Raw genomic sequence first — 15,234 nt, 5'->3', positions numbered from 1 at the left:
AAGGTCCAGAAAATCTAGCAAGTAGGATACCCAAGGTGCTAAATGATAAAATAAATAAAAACACACACATGGGTGGAAAGAGTTAAGTTTAATGAAGGATTAAAGGTAAGAACAAAGTCAAAAAGAGGTATGTAAGAAAATGAAGGGGAAAGCCTGTAAAAGAAAATAAAAAGCAAGGCAAATTACGCTACATAATGAGTTAGGCACAAATAAACAGGGACTTTAAAAAATCATGGATATTTTGGATATCCCTCCGAAATCACGGAAAAACATGAGAGAAGTTTAGGGAGACAGAGAGAGACGCAATGGTAGAAATAGGCAACATACATTCACACAGAATTCCGGTTACAAAATCGACGCTAGAAGCCTCCTGACTGCTAGAACTAAAACAGCAACACGGCACCCTTACGATCAAGGCATAAGAAACCAGTAATAATTTACACATTTTCTGGTTGTTTGGTGCAAAGTACTTGCCTCTCTGAAACCGGAGAAAGTACTCAGAAACGACGCTTGACGTCCCCCACAGCCTCGCCGTCTCGCGATGCGACACCTCAAGATGTCTCCACCGGAAATGACGGAGTCCAAAATTCTGATTATGACGTTCGCTTGCATAGCACAACTACCCTCTGCGCTGCCAGGCAAAAGAGAAAAGGAGCTAGAGCCATGTCCGGAGAAAGATATTGTAGAGAAATACAAGATCAATTAACCCTGCGTGGAAAAAAAACATTTTTCTTAGCAGATTGCAGTAGATCGCTTAGCCCTCAAATGTATGCAGTTATTTAAGTAATCTGAATGTGGAGCATAAATGTATCAATCTTGTATATCCTTTCCTTGGGAGGCCAACTCGTCAAGCCGTTCCATCCACGGCCTTTAAAGCAATGTATAAAAGCTGTCAGAAGCTGTCAATGACGATGTAGGGAAAAATAACCGTTAACCAGCTTTATTAAAGCTATAAAGTTCCTACGGAAGGAATTATTTTTTTCTGATTAGTTTTTTGTTTGTTTGTTTGTTTGTTTGTTTTTTTATGCTGTAAGTCCTGGTACTTTTATTTAAATTAACCTCTATGTAGAATGCATAAAGTGAACATTATTAATTTTGGTGTAGATGCATAGATGAAAATGAATTTCTCTTCTTAATTCTATTTTGCTGTAAGGCTTAGCTCATATTCTGAGTTATTCCATTCCCCCTTGCACATCTGTGAATGGCTTTTGGTAACTGGTACTTTCACCTTTTATATTGCTACATTGTGTTGCTAAATCCTCTAAATTAATGAAAGTTAATACATTTAAACAAACCTTAACTAGACATATGCCCACTACCGACATTTACTTATCAAACATATTTCAATTACTATGAGGTACACCAGACTAATATTATACATTATATTAACTAACTGGAATCTAAATAAATTTGTAAAAAAAATATTTTTGACTACCTTTTTTCACCTAACTCATTTGTGTGTGTGTGTGTGTGTGTGTGTGTGTGTGTGTGTGTGTGTTTTACTAACCTTAACAATTCTATCAATTATTTAAATGCCTTCAGGCCCACTCTCCTTTGTAGCTACAGAGGACTTAGTATAATAAACAATAACACAGTGCCAAGTACTACATTAAGTGCTTCCTTGAAGTTAGTTCGTTTAATGTTGTTGCCAATCCTATGAGGTGTAGAAACACTAATTATTTCAGTTCTTCACTAGAACTTGAGAGAAGTGCAAGAAAGATAAATAGGTTACTTTTGTTTATAGTCTGATGGAAGAAAATTTACCTGTTCTTACAATACTGTAGAAAAACTTTGATTTTTTTACATGTAGTGATGAAAAATTATGACAGCAAAGGCAGTACGAAATATGAGATTCATAAGCACTTTTGTGTCTTCTATTACCATGTACATACTCATTCCATAGAATACTACTTACTACAATCAACATTTGCTAAATGAAGTGAATCATTAAGCCTTAAGAAAGACGGATTGAAATACTGATCCCGATGATTCACAAAGAGTAAAAAAGGGGCAGATTGTAAAACAACTGATTTTGCTTTAAATCTACTAGAAATGTTTGGCTACTATCTTAAACCATTAGTATTAATGTCCCTTAACAATGACCTATTGATCTTCTTTATGTTTAGATGATAGAGGTAGATATTAGAGAGTTCCGTAAATGAGTGTTCTCCAGAAGGATGAATTTGCAAGATTTAAATAAAGGTTACAGTGAGTCAACAGTATTCTCCAGTCAGGGATAGACATGTTTCTATCCTTGGACAATTATTTTCATATTTTCAACAATTTACCTTAACTTACTTTCAGTAAAGCAATGTATTGCTCTAAATAGTGAGCTTCATTTCTTCTCTGACCAGGTCAAAGGGAGAATAAAATGCCACTTAAACTGTCTCTTTCCTCAGAATCCAAACAAAAGAAAGACACCACCATTTCCTCTTCTTTGTATAATTAATAAATGGTAAAACTCTCGCTTCCTCTTAACAAAATCTAAAATATGTATATTTTCCGCTTCCAATTTTAACAGATGTTGGTAAGCTGCAACATGATTTTGAGCAAGAAACAACTATACTACCTTGTACTAATTATATAGTTAGGTAGAAACTTGATTTTTCTTTCTATGTATCGTATATATGCCCATACTCTCCAGAAATCCTACAACCAAGTTTTTAATCCTTTGGGAATCTTATCAGGTTCTTTTATCTGTTATATACTGCCACAATTACATAACCTCTTTGGCTTGCTGATATTATCAGAATATCTTACCTCCATGCTCTGTCAGATTTACTATAATCGAATTATCTGCCACCTAAGTAATAGGATATTTTGATCCAACCTTTTTTAGTAGACCAACACAAACACCCATTCATTAATCTTTCCACCGCACTCTAGTCTTACACTCTTTGGCCACAAAAGAATCTGACAAAACAGTACTAATACTGGTTCTCAGTTTGACTTATCCAAGGTGGGAAAAGACATAGTTTGGACTATCAGCCACTTACCTCGTGTAAAAGATTCCAGAATAAGTGAACTTCACAGTCTTTATAAATGTTCCCTTGTGAATGGTCATTGGGTATCTGTATCAAGGGTAACTTCTGTATATATATATATTTATAATTTTTTTTTTTTTACTTTTTATCAGTTTGTAGAATTATTTTGAATGGGTACGTAGGCTTTGTTTGGAATGATGAAATAACTCTGTGAATGCATAGTGGTTACTGTTGTTCAACATTTTAAATGTACTTAATGCTACAGAATTGTACATTTAAAAGTGGTTAGGACTGACATCAACATCATGGCTGAATAAGTCATCTTTTGGTTTTGTTCTCTTCCCTCATTCACAAAAAAACTGGCATCTATCCATACACAAAAGTGCTTCTGTAAGAGACATTGGATCCCCCACCATATATCAAGGGACCCAGGAGGGTCTTGATTAACCAAGTGTCAGGCAATATGCAGACAGACCTCAGACCTGGCTGTAGTCTGTGTCCTGTGAACTGCTTTAGCTGAAGTTCAGGACCCTGAAAAACACTGTCTTAGATAAGTGATCACTGGAAAGAAACATTTATGGAAGGCCAGAGAAAAAGTTCTACCACATACTTAAACAAATGAAACACAAGTTTGGATATATTAGAGAGGGTAAGAGGAACAGATTATATCTCTTCTCCCCCAACGAACTCAGTGTAAGACCAAGAAAAGAATGAAACCATGGGAGTATATACTCAGTTTCCCCAACTTTGTGGGATACTGCCAAAGAGCCTCATTTCTCTTTCATCTGATCCAGCGTACTGATTCACGAGCTGTTTGGTGAGCTGTTTGGAAAAACGTTGGCAGGATGACAGAACACTGAAGGTATTAAAGTGATGTGGATTCTATTGACCACACCGTAGACTCTATCAAGAAACAATGCTCATGGGTGATGATTCACCCACAAATCCTCAACTGGCCCAAAGGAACCACCAAGCCTCTGCATACCTCACCCACACCCACCCACCACCTAGTGGCCGGCTTCCTGTGTATGCTCCCGATAAGAGCACCATACGTTGCAGACAACAATTGAGTATGTGCAGAACGGAGCTCTGACTCTACAGACTGCAATGAACCAAACCACTAAGTGGAATTTAGCATCATGCCTTTCGGAAAACAAAAAAGAAGTTTTTTTAGCCCAACGTCTGGTTGGTGGTAGGATCAAGAAAAGGCATACAATCTTAAGAAGCCAGCCTTAGGAGGAATAGGGAAGATGGCAGCGTAGGAGGACACTCGGCTCACCTCATCCTGCTGATCACTTACATTCCACCCACATCGGCCTAAATAACCCACAAAACCGCCAGAAGACTAGCAGAATGGACTCTCTGGATCCAAGCATGGACAAGAGGCCCAAGGAAGAAGGTAGGAAGGGTGGAGAGGCGGTGTGTGCTACACGGACTGGTGGGAGGGAGCCCGGGCAGTGGAGGGCAGCCTGCCTGGCAAGGCAGAGCCCCTGAGTCTGGTTTGCAAAAGTGGAGGGGCTGGACTGTGTGCATTCTGACAGCCAGGAGGACTTAACATCTGGAATGTTAAAAGTCAACAGCTCTGCTCTCAGAGAGCGGGGAGGGCGAGAGGCCACCAGGAAGGAGAGTTGCTGAGTCCAGGAAGACAGGGCTCAGCTCAGTGGGGAACAAAGGCACTGGCAAGCACCATGTCCCTCTCCCATCCCCCAGCCGAAATTCCAAAGGGAACCAGTTTCCATCACCGAACTTGCTTGCACCCACAAATGCCCAACGTTGTGCTTCTGTGGATCCATCTCTCTGATTGGCCTGCCTCTCTTCTGGTGCTGCAGGGCCCGTCCCACAGGGAACCCCTGACAGCAAAGTGCGCTAAGCCTGCCCCGCCTGCCCCTGTGCACCTCGTGGATCCACCCCAGTTAATACGCCAGATCCCACTGAAGCCTGGCAATGTGCAAGTAGCCCAGACAGGGGCACCCCACTCCACAGTGAGTCCTGCCCCTGGGAGAGGGGAAGAAAAGGTACACACCAGTCTGACTGTGTCCCCAGAAGTGAGCTGGGGATAGACAGCGGGTCTGACTGTGGCCCCGCCCACCAACACAAGTTACTCCCGACAGCACAGGGGAAGTGCACTGCAGTTGGGAGCCACCACAGGGACTGCCCAAAATGACAAAATGGAAGAACTCTCCTCAAAAGAAATTCCAGGAAGTAGTGACAGCTAACGAATTGATCAAAAACGATTTAAGCAATATATCGGACAGTGAATTTAGAATAATAGTCATACAATTAATCACGGGGCTTGAAAAAAGCATAGAGGATAGCAGAGAATCTACTGCTACAGAGGCCAAGGGACTAAGAAATAGTCATGAGGAGCTAAAAATGCAATAAATGAGGTGTAAAATAAAATGGAGGCGGCCATAGCATGGATTGAAGGGGCAGAGGAGAGAATAGGTGAAGTAGAAGATAAAATTACGGAAAAAGAGGAAACTGTGAAAAAGAGAGAGAAAAAAATCCAGGAGTATGAGGGGAGAATTAGAGAACTAAGTGATGCAATCAAACAGAACAATATCCGTATAATAGGAATTCCAGAAGACGAAGAGAGAGAAAGGGGGCTGAAGGTGTACTTGAGCAAATCATAGCTGAGAACTTCCCTGATCTGGGGAAGAAAAAAGACATTGAAATCCAAGAGGCACAGAGAACTCCCTTCAGACGTAACTTGAATCAATCTTCTGCATGACATATCATAATGAAACTGGCAAAATACGAGTATAAAGAGAAAATTCTGAAATCAGCTAGGGTTACACAGGCTGTGACTTACAAAGGGAGACCCATAAAACTGGTGGCAGACTTAGGTACTGAAACTTGGCAGGCCAGGAAGGAATGACAGGAAATCTTCAATGTAATGAACAGAAAAAAAAATTTGCCCCTGAGAATCCTTTATCCAGCAAGCCTGTCATTCAGAATAGAAGGAGAGATAAAAGACTTCCCAAACAAACAAAAGCTGAAGGAGTTCATCACCACTAAACCAGCCCTACAAGAGAGCCTAAGGGGGATTCTGTGAGAGAAATGTCGCAAGGACCACAAAGTACCAGACACAGCACTACAGGCATGAAACCTACAGACATCACAATGACTCCAAACCCATATCTTTCTATAATAAACACTGAATGTAATAGGACTAAATCCTCTGACAAAAAGACATAGAGTATCAGAATGGATTAAAAACAAACAAACAAACAAACAAACAAACAAACAAACATCTATTTGCTGTCTACAAAAGACTCATTTGAGGCCTAAGGACACCCTCAGACTGAAAGTGAGGGTATGGAGAACTGTCTATCATGCTACTGGAAGTCAAAAGAAAGCTGGAGTAGCCATACTTATATCAGACAAACTAGACTTTAAATTAATGGCTGTACCAAGAGATGAAGAAGAGCATTATATAATAATTACAGCGTGTATCCATCAGGAAGAGCTAACAATTATAAATGTCTATGTGCCGCATACTGGAGCCATCAAAGATATAAAACAATGAATCACAAACATAAGCAATCTTAGTGATAAGAATGTGGTAATTGCAGGGGACTTTAATACTCCACTGACAACAATGGATAGATCATCTAGACACAGGATCAATAAAGAAACAAGGGCCCTGAATGATACATTGGATCAGATGGACTTGACAGATATATTTAGAACTCTGCCTTCCAAAGCAACAGAATATAGTCTCTTCTCGAGTACACATGGAACATTCTGCAAGTTAGATCACATACTGGGTCACAAAACAGCCCTTAATAAGTATAGAAGACTTGAGATCATACCAAGCACACGTTCAGACCACAAGGCTGTGAAACTTGACACCAACCACAGGAAAAAGTCTGCAAAACCGCCAAAAGCATGGAGGTTAAAGAACACCCAACTAAAGAATGAATCGGTCAACCAGGCAATTAGAGAAGGAATTAAAAAATATATGGAAATAAATGAAAATGAAAATACAACAATCCAAACCCTTTGGATGCAGCAAACAAAGGCAGTCCTGAGAAGAAAAAAAACATGGCTATCGAGGCCTATCTGAAGAAACAAGACAAAATCCCGAATACAAAAAGCTAACAGCACACCTAAAGGAACTAGAAGCAGCACAGCAAAGACACCCCAAACCCAGCAGGAGAAGAGAAATAATAAAGACCAGAGCAGAAATAAACAATATAGAATCTCAAAAAACGGTAGGGCAGATCAATGCAACCAAGAGTTGGTTTTTGAAAAAAATAAACAAATTGATAAGGCTCTAGCCAGGCTTCTCAAAAAGAAAAGGGAGATGACTCAAATAGATACAATCATGAATGAAAATGGAATTATTACAACCAATCCCTCAGAAATACAAGCCATTATCAGGGAATACTATGAAAAATTATATGCCAACAAACTGGACAACCTGGAAGAAATGGACGTATTCCTAAGCACCCACACACTTGCAAAACTCAAACAGGAAGAAATTGAAAAGACCCATAACCAGCAAAGAAGTGGAATCAGTGATCAAACGTCTCCCAACAAATAAGAGTCCAGGACCAGATGGCTTCCCTGGGGGATTCTACCAGACTTTGAAAGCAGGGATAATACCTATCCTTCTCAAGCTTTTCCAAAAAATAGAAAGGGAAGGAAACATTCCAGACTCATTCTATGAAGCCAGCATTACTTTGATTCCTAAACCAGACAGAGACCAAGCAAAAAAAGAGAACTACAGGCCAATATCCCCGATGAATAGGGATGCAAAAATTGTCAACAAGATACTAGCAACTCAAATTTGACAGCATCTAAAAAGAATTATTCACCGTGATCACGTGGGATTCATTCCTGGGCTGCAGAGCTGGCTCAACATTCGCAAATCAATCAATGTGATACATCACATTAATAAAAGAAAAGATAAGAACCATATGATCCTGTCAATCGATGCAGAAAAAAGCATTTGACAAAATACAGCATCCTTTTAATAAAAACCCTCAGAAAAGTCGGCATAGAAGGAACATACTTAAACATCATAAAAGCCATTTATTAAAATCCCACAGCTAATATCATCCTCAGTGGGGAAAAACTGAGAGCTTTCCACCTGACATCAGGAACACGACAGAGATGTCCACCCTCACTGTTGTTGTTTAACATAGTAAGAAGTTCTAGCATCAGCAATCAGACAAAAAAGGAAATCAAAGGCACAAATCAGAATTTGCAAAGATGAAGTCAAGCTTTCACTTTTTGCAGATGGCATGATATTCTACATAAAAGAGCCAGTACACTCCACCAAAAGTCTGCTAGAACTGGTACATGAATTCAGCAAAGTTGCAGGATAGAAAATCAACGTACAGAAATCAGTTGCATTCTTATACACTAATAATGAAGCAACAGAAAGGCAAATAAAGAAATTGATCCCATTCACAACTGCACCAAGAGTCATAAAATACCTAGGAATAAACGTAACCAAAGATGTAAAAGATCTGTATGCTGAAAACTATAGAAAGCTTATGAAGGGAAATGAAGAAGATACAAAGAGATGGAAAAACATTCCGTGGTCATGGATTGGAAGAACAAATATTGTTAAAATGTCAACACTTACCCAAAGCTATCCACACATTCACTGCAATCCCGATCAAAATTGCACCAGCATTCTTCCCTAAGCTAGAACAAGCAATCCTAAAATGTGTATGGCACCACAAATGACCCCTAATATTACAGTAATATTAAAGAAAATAACCAAAGTGGGAGGCATCCCAATATCAGGCTTCAGCCTCTATTACAAAGCTGTAATCATCAAGAGCATACGGTATCGGCACAAAAACAGATACATAGACCAATGGAATAAAATAGAGACTCCAGAATCGGACCCTAAAATGTATGACCAACTAATCTTTGACAAAGCAGGAAAGAACATCCAATGGAAAAAAGACAGTCTCCTTAACAAATGGTGCTGGGAGAACTGGACAGCATCACACAGAAGGATGAAACTTGACCACTTTCTCACACCATTCACAAAAATAAACTCAAAATGGATAAAGGACCTGAATGTGAGACAGGAAACCATCAAAACCCTAGAGGAGAAAGAGGGAAAAAACCTCTCTGACCTCAGCCGCAGCAATTTCTTACTTGACACATCGCCAAAGGGCAGGTAATTAAAATAAAAAATAAACAGTTGGGACCTCATGAGTTTTAAAAACAACAACAACAAAACAAAACAAAAACAAACAAAAACAAACAAACAAACAAACAAACAGTTCCTTCTGCACTGCAAAGGAAATAATAAACAAAACTAAAAGGCAACCAACAGAACGGGAAAAGATATTTGCAAATGACATATCGGACAAAGGGCTAGTATCCAAAATCTGTAAAGAACTCACCAAACTCCACACGCGAAAAGCAAATAATCCAGTGAAGAAATGGGCAGAAAACGTGAATAGACACTTCTCTAAAGAAGACATCCAGATGGCCAACAGGCACATGAAAAGACACTCAACATCGCTCCTCATCAGGGAAATACAAATCAAAACCACACTGAGATACAAACTCACGCCAGTCAGAGTGGCTAAAATGAACAAACCAGGAGACTAGAGATGCTGGAGAAGATGTGGAGAAACGGGAACCCTCTTGCCCTGTTGATGGGAATGCAAAGTGGTGCAGCCACTGGAAAACAGTGTGGAGGTTCCTCACAAAGCTAAAAATAGATCTACCCTATGAGCCAGCAATAGCACTGCTAGCAAATTACCCAAGGGATACAGGAGTGCTGATGCATAGGGGCACTTGTACCCCAACGTTTACAGCAACACTTTCAACAATAGCCAAACTATGGAAAGAGCACAAATGTCCATCAACTGACGAATGGATAAAGAAATTGTGGTTTACATACACAATGCAATACTACGTGGCAATGAGAAAGAATGAAATATGGTCTTTTGTAGCAACGTGGATGCAACTGGAGGGTGTTATGCTAAGTGAAATAAGCCATACAGAGAAAGACAGATACCATAGGTTTTCACTCTTATGTGGATCCTGAGAACCTTAACAAAAAACCATGGGGGAGGGGAACGAAAAAAAAAAAAAAGTTTAGAGAGGGAGGGAGCCAAGCCATAAGAGACACTTAAAAACTGAGATGAAACTGAGGGTTGATGGGGGCTGGGAGGGATGGGAGGGTGGGTGATGGGTATTGAGGAGGGCACCTGTTGGGATGAGCACAGGGTGTTTTATGGAAACCAATATGACAATAAATTTCATATTAAAAAAAAAAAAAGAAGTCTGCCTTAGGAGAGAGCAACAAGAACGGAGAAGGTGTATCCATAAGGTCTAAGGAAACTTCAGAAATTCTAGCAGGGCTCAAAGACGGTGTCTCCCTACTGAATACAGTTAGTAAACAGTAGAAGGGGTGGCTGCTATTTCCAATGGCAATAAAACAATGCAAAACTTCTAGGAACATGAAAAATAAGGACCCATGACAAACCAGAAGAGCACAATAAACTGTTGTAACCAACTTAAAGGCATAGAAGAGACACGTGGTTTTAACCGAGAAGAATTCAAAAATCACTTTGTTAAGAAAGTCAATAGGCTACCAAAACCCCACAAGGACAAGGCAACAAATCAAAAACCTCATAACAAAAATGAAAATTGAGTGAAGAGATAGGTGTCATAAAAAAGAACCAAACAAATTCTGGAACTAAATAGTTCAATGAATAAAATAAATATCCAATAAAGAGCATAAACAGCAGAATCAAGAATATTCTATCTAGAACATATACTCTTCAGAAATGGAAAGATAAGAACTTTCCTAGTAACACAAATGTGAGAGAATTCACCACTAGATTTGCCTTAGGAGAAATGTTAAAAAGAGTTCTTTAAGCAGAGATATAAGGACATTCATTATTCACTAAGGGGACTAAAAGTAATATAAAAACACAGCTAAAAGCAAGTTTATACTGAAGTGCAAAAACTGTGGCATATAACACGACGGTTACTAACACAATTCTAGTGTAAAGATTAAAAGACAAAAATATCAGGGACACCTGGGTGGTCAGTTCGTTAAGCATCTGACTCTTGGGTTCATGAGATCGAGCCGCATATGGGGCTCCAGGCTGACAGTGCGGAGCCTGCTTGGGATTCTCTCTCTCTCTCTCTCTCTCTCTCTCTCTCTCTCTCCCCCATCCCCACTGTCTCTGCCTCTCTCTCTCAAAATAAATAAACTTCTTTTAAAAACACAAAAATGTTAGAAGATGGCATCAGTGTAGGAAAACCCTAGGCTAGTTTTGTCCCACAAACACAACTGTATAATTATCATATCATCCTAAATACCCCCAGAAAACAGCTGGATGACTGACAAAACAAACTCCACCCCTAGAGACAGAAGAAGCCACATCGAGGAAGGTAGGAAGTGTAGAGATGTGGTTTGGGCGAAATGAATTGTGGATGCTACAGAGGGGAAGGATCCCTGGTCACAGAGAAGAATGAGAGAGAGAGAGAGAGAGAGAGAGAGAGAGAGAGAGAGAGAGAGAGAGATGGAAGGAGAGGAAGAGAGAGATGGAGGGAGAGAAAGAGAGAGAGGGAGGGAGGGAGGGAGGGAGGGAGCGAGGGAGGGAGGAAGGGAGAGGGGGAGAGGAGCACATCGGGGATTTCAAAAGCAGGATGGTTCCTCAAAGCCATTGGTAGGAAAAAAAAGAAAGGCTGATTTTCAAGAGTTCTTACAACCAGTGGGGCTTGGAGCTTGGGGTTTCATAGGTCAGAATACTGGGCTGGGATAGAGCCCTGAGGGCACTGCCCTACTACTAGAGTAGGCAGTTAGTGTGATCTAAGGCATGCCTAGGGCACACAGTGGGGATTATTCACTCTTCTTGGATAGAATCACTGTGAGGTAACATTCATGCAGATTCCTCTCTGGAAACAAGGTAACTGGCTGGAATCATTTCCCTCCCTATCCCTGCAGCATAAACACACAGCTGTATGAGGGAAGAAGCGCAGAGTTGAACTAGCTGCTAAATGAATGATACAACAGGTCCCACACCTTGCGTTGTGGTGGAACTGCCCTTTTAAGTCATGCTAGCCTCAGTCACAGAATGTGCATGCCCCTTCCCCAGAAGACCAGCACAAAGTCCCGCCCATGCCATGTCCTGACCAGAGAGAACTCTTCAGGCCCTTAGTTCTAGCTGAAGGAGCATCAGGAGCACTGGGGGAGGATGTTGAGGAGGATGAGAGCAGAGGGAAGAGGAGGAGGAGGAGAAAAGAGAGAACCAGGGCTGGAAGAGCAGTAGCAGAAGAGGAGGAGCAGAAGGATGAAGAGGCCAAGGAGGAAGAGGTGGAGGGGGAGGGGGAAGAGGTGAGGAGGAGGACGAGGAGGTGGCGTTGAAGGAAGACGGGTGGGAGGAATTAGAGTAGGAGCATCAGGAGGAGGAGGGGGAGGAGGGAGAGGAGGAGGAGAGGAGAGGAGGAGGAGGAGAGAGGAGGTAGAAAGGAGAGGAGGAGGAGGGGAGAAGAGGAGAAGAAGGAGTGAATGACTGGGTGTAGGAGAAGGAATGTGGAGGAGGAGGAAGTCCAGGACAAGGGGGAAGAGGTCTGGAACCAAAGGAGCAGGAGCATTGGGGGAGGATGTTGAGGAGGATGAGAGCAGAAGGAAGACGAGGAGGAGAAAAGATAGAGCCAGGGCTGGAAGAGCAGTAGTAGAAGGGGATGAGCAGAAGGATGAAGAGGCCGAGGAGGAAGAGGTGGAGGGGGGAGGAGGAAGAGGTGAGGAGGAGGACGAGGAGGTGGCGTTGAAGGAAGAGGGGTGGGAGGAATTAGAGGAGGAGCACCAGGAGGAGGAGGGGGAGGAGGTAGAGGAGGATGACAGGAGAGGAGGAGGGGAGGAGGACAGAGTAGGTGGTGTGGGGAGGAGGAGGAGGGGAGAAAGTAGACGAAGGAGTGAATGACTAGGTGTAGGAGAAGGAACAGTGGAGGAGGAGGAAGTCCAGGACAAGTAGCAAGAGGCCAGGAGCCAAAGGAGCAGGAGCATCGGGGGAGGATGTTGAGGAGGATGAGAACAGAGGGAAGAGGAGGAGGAGAACATATAGAGGCAGGGCTGGAAGAGCAGTAGCAGAAGAGGAGCAGCAGAATGACGAGGCAGTGGAGGAGTTGGAGGAAGAGTTAGGGAAGAGTTACAGGAGGAGCAGGAGGAGGAGGGGGACGAGGAGGAGGGGGGAGAGAAGGAGAAGGACGAGGAGGAGGAGGAGGGGGAGAGAATATCTGGGTGCAGGAGAGGGAACAAGTGGAGGAGGAGGGAATCCAGGACAAGGGGGAGGAAGAGCATGAGCCAAAGTAGCAGGAGAAGCTGGGGGAAGAAGTTGAGGAGGACGAGAGAAGAGGGAAGAGGAGGAGATAAATAGAGCCAGGCCTGGAAGAGCAGTAGCAGAAGAGGAGGAGCAGAAGGATGAAGAGGCCGAGGAGGAAGATTTGGAGGAGGTGGAGGAAGACGTGAAGGAGAAGGATGAGGAGGATGAGATGGAGGAAGAGGATTGAAAGGAGTTACAGGAGGAGGAGGAAGATGACTGATTGGGTGCAGGAGAGGGAACAAGTGGAGGAGGAGGGAGTCCAAGACAAGGAGGAGGAAGAGCCTGAGGCAAAGGAGCAGGAGCAGCTGGGGGAAGAGGTTGAGGAGGAGGAGAGCAGAGAGAAGAGGAGGAGATAAATAGAGCCAGGGCTGGAAGAGCAGTAGCAGAAGAGGTGGAGGAGAAGGCGGAAGGGGCGGAGGGGGAGTAGGAGGAGGGGGAGGAGTAGGGAGAGGAGAGGCATGAGCGAAATAGGGAACAGATGAGTGCCCTTACCCAGGCTTCCATGGCTCCTGGGCCAAGCCTGTGTCCTTCTTGCTTCTGGTGGACGGTCCAGATGGGACTGGGCTTGTGCAAGAGCAAGGAAAGGTAGGTGACATTTACAGGAATGTAGTACAGCGAGTGGTGAAAACCTCCGCTCCAGTGGGCAGGAACGTGCCAAGGGGATCCCATCCAATGGTGCTGGCTCTGGAATGAGTGTGGGGGGAGGGGAGTGCAGGGGCGGTGTAAGCATGTGTGCTTTAGGTCCCACCTGGCACTGAAGCACCACTGGGGCCGTGGGGACTGGGTGTGGAGGTCCAGGCCAGACTGGGGCCTAGACCCAGGGCTTCTTCCCACACAAAACAGCGTGGGGGCACGCTTCTGGGTCCCCTAAGCATCTTGCTGCGGGGAAGGCGGTGTGAATGCCCAGTGGTCAGCGTGAGCCCAGGTGTGTGCTGTCTGGCTGTGTGTGAGTAAGCGTGCTCAGTGTACTCATGAGCACACAAGGATAGGCGTGGATGGGGGTGTCTGGGCATGCACAGCCTCCCGTGGGTGTGTAGCAGAGCCCTGCAGAAATCTGAGACCCCGTGGGCCTAGGGGCAGCCTGTGGGGAGGACGTGAGTCCCTGGGGGAGGACGGGTGAGAGCAGTGCCAGGCTGGGAACCCCCCTAGATGTCAGCACGGAACAGGAAACAGCTGAGGACGTCCTTCGCTCCTTGTGGAACCTGAAAGGCTGGCTGGAGAGCTGGAAGCTGTGTTGGGGAATGGGTGGCTGCGGACTGAAGGTGGTAGGGCATGAGATGTATTTCTGAATTCAGGTGGGGGCAAGTCTCCTGGAACAAGATCTCACCTTGTGCCCGAACTGTATGCCAGCAGTTGGAGGAACTCAAGCTTCCTGGGATTGCTGCAGGATCCCACTCTTCTTTGGCAGGAACTCCTACTTCCACAATGAAGTCGTTGCTATGCAGGATGCCCTTACCCTTTCTAGCAAGAGGCCTCCAGCGCCTCCTCACCTACGCGTCTTCCTGCAGGGCTTTCGGCGTCTCATTCCGTCTCATCCAGTGCTACCCAAATAAGGACACAGGCACGACAACAGCCGCCTCCCCTCCTTCAACAGGTTCAGGACCCACAGCATTGCCGGCCCTAGCAGGAGTGCTGAGGTGGGGCCTTGTGACAAGGGAGGTGATTTTGATGGGTTCTCCAGCTGCTTGGGATACAGATCTGAGCCCTGGCCTGTCTCCCCTGCCAGATCACGATAGAGGAACATTGGCCCAAACCCCTGCAGTATTCAAGAGGACAAAGGCCCCAGGATTGGGAACTGAGAGGGAGACATGTGAGCAGAGGAGCGAATGGGCACTGAAATGTGTCCCGCAAGTTCCATGGCACGGTTGTGTTCCACATGGGGAATGTGAGCCTCGCAGGACGAATGGGATTGACCCTAGGTTAAAGAG

This window comes from Panthera onca, chromosome Y (genome assembly GCF_046562875.1).
Source record: "Panthera onca isolate mPanOnc1 chromosome Y, mPanOnc1 haplotype 2, whole genome shotgun sequence".
NCBI lineage: Eukaryota > Metazoa > Chordata > Mammalia > Carnivora > Felidae > Panthera > Panthera onca.
This window is presented reverse-complemented; position numbering follows the sequence as displayed.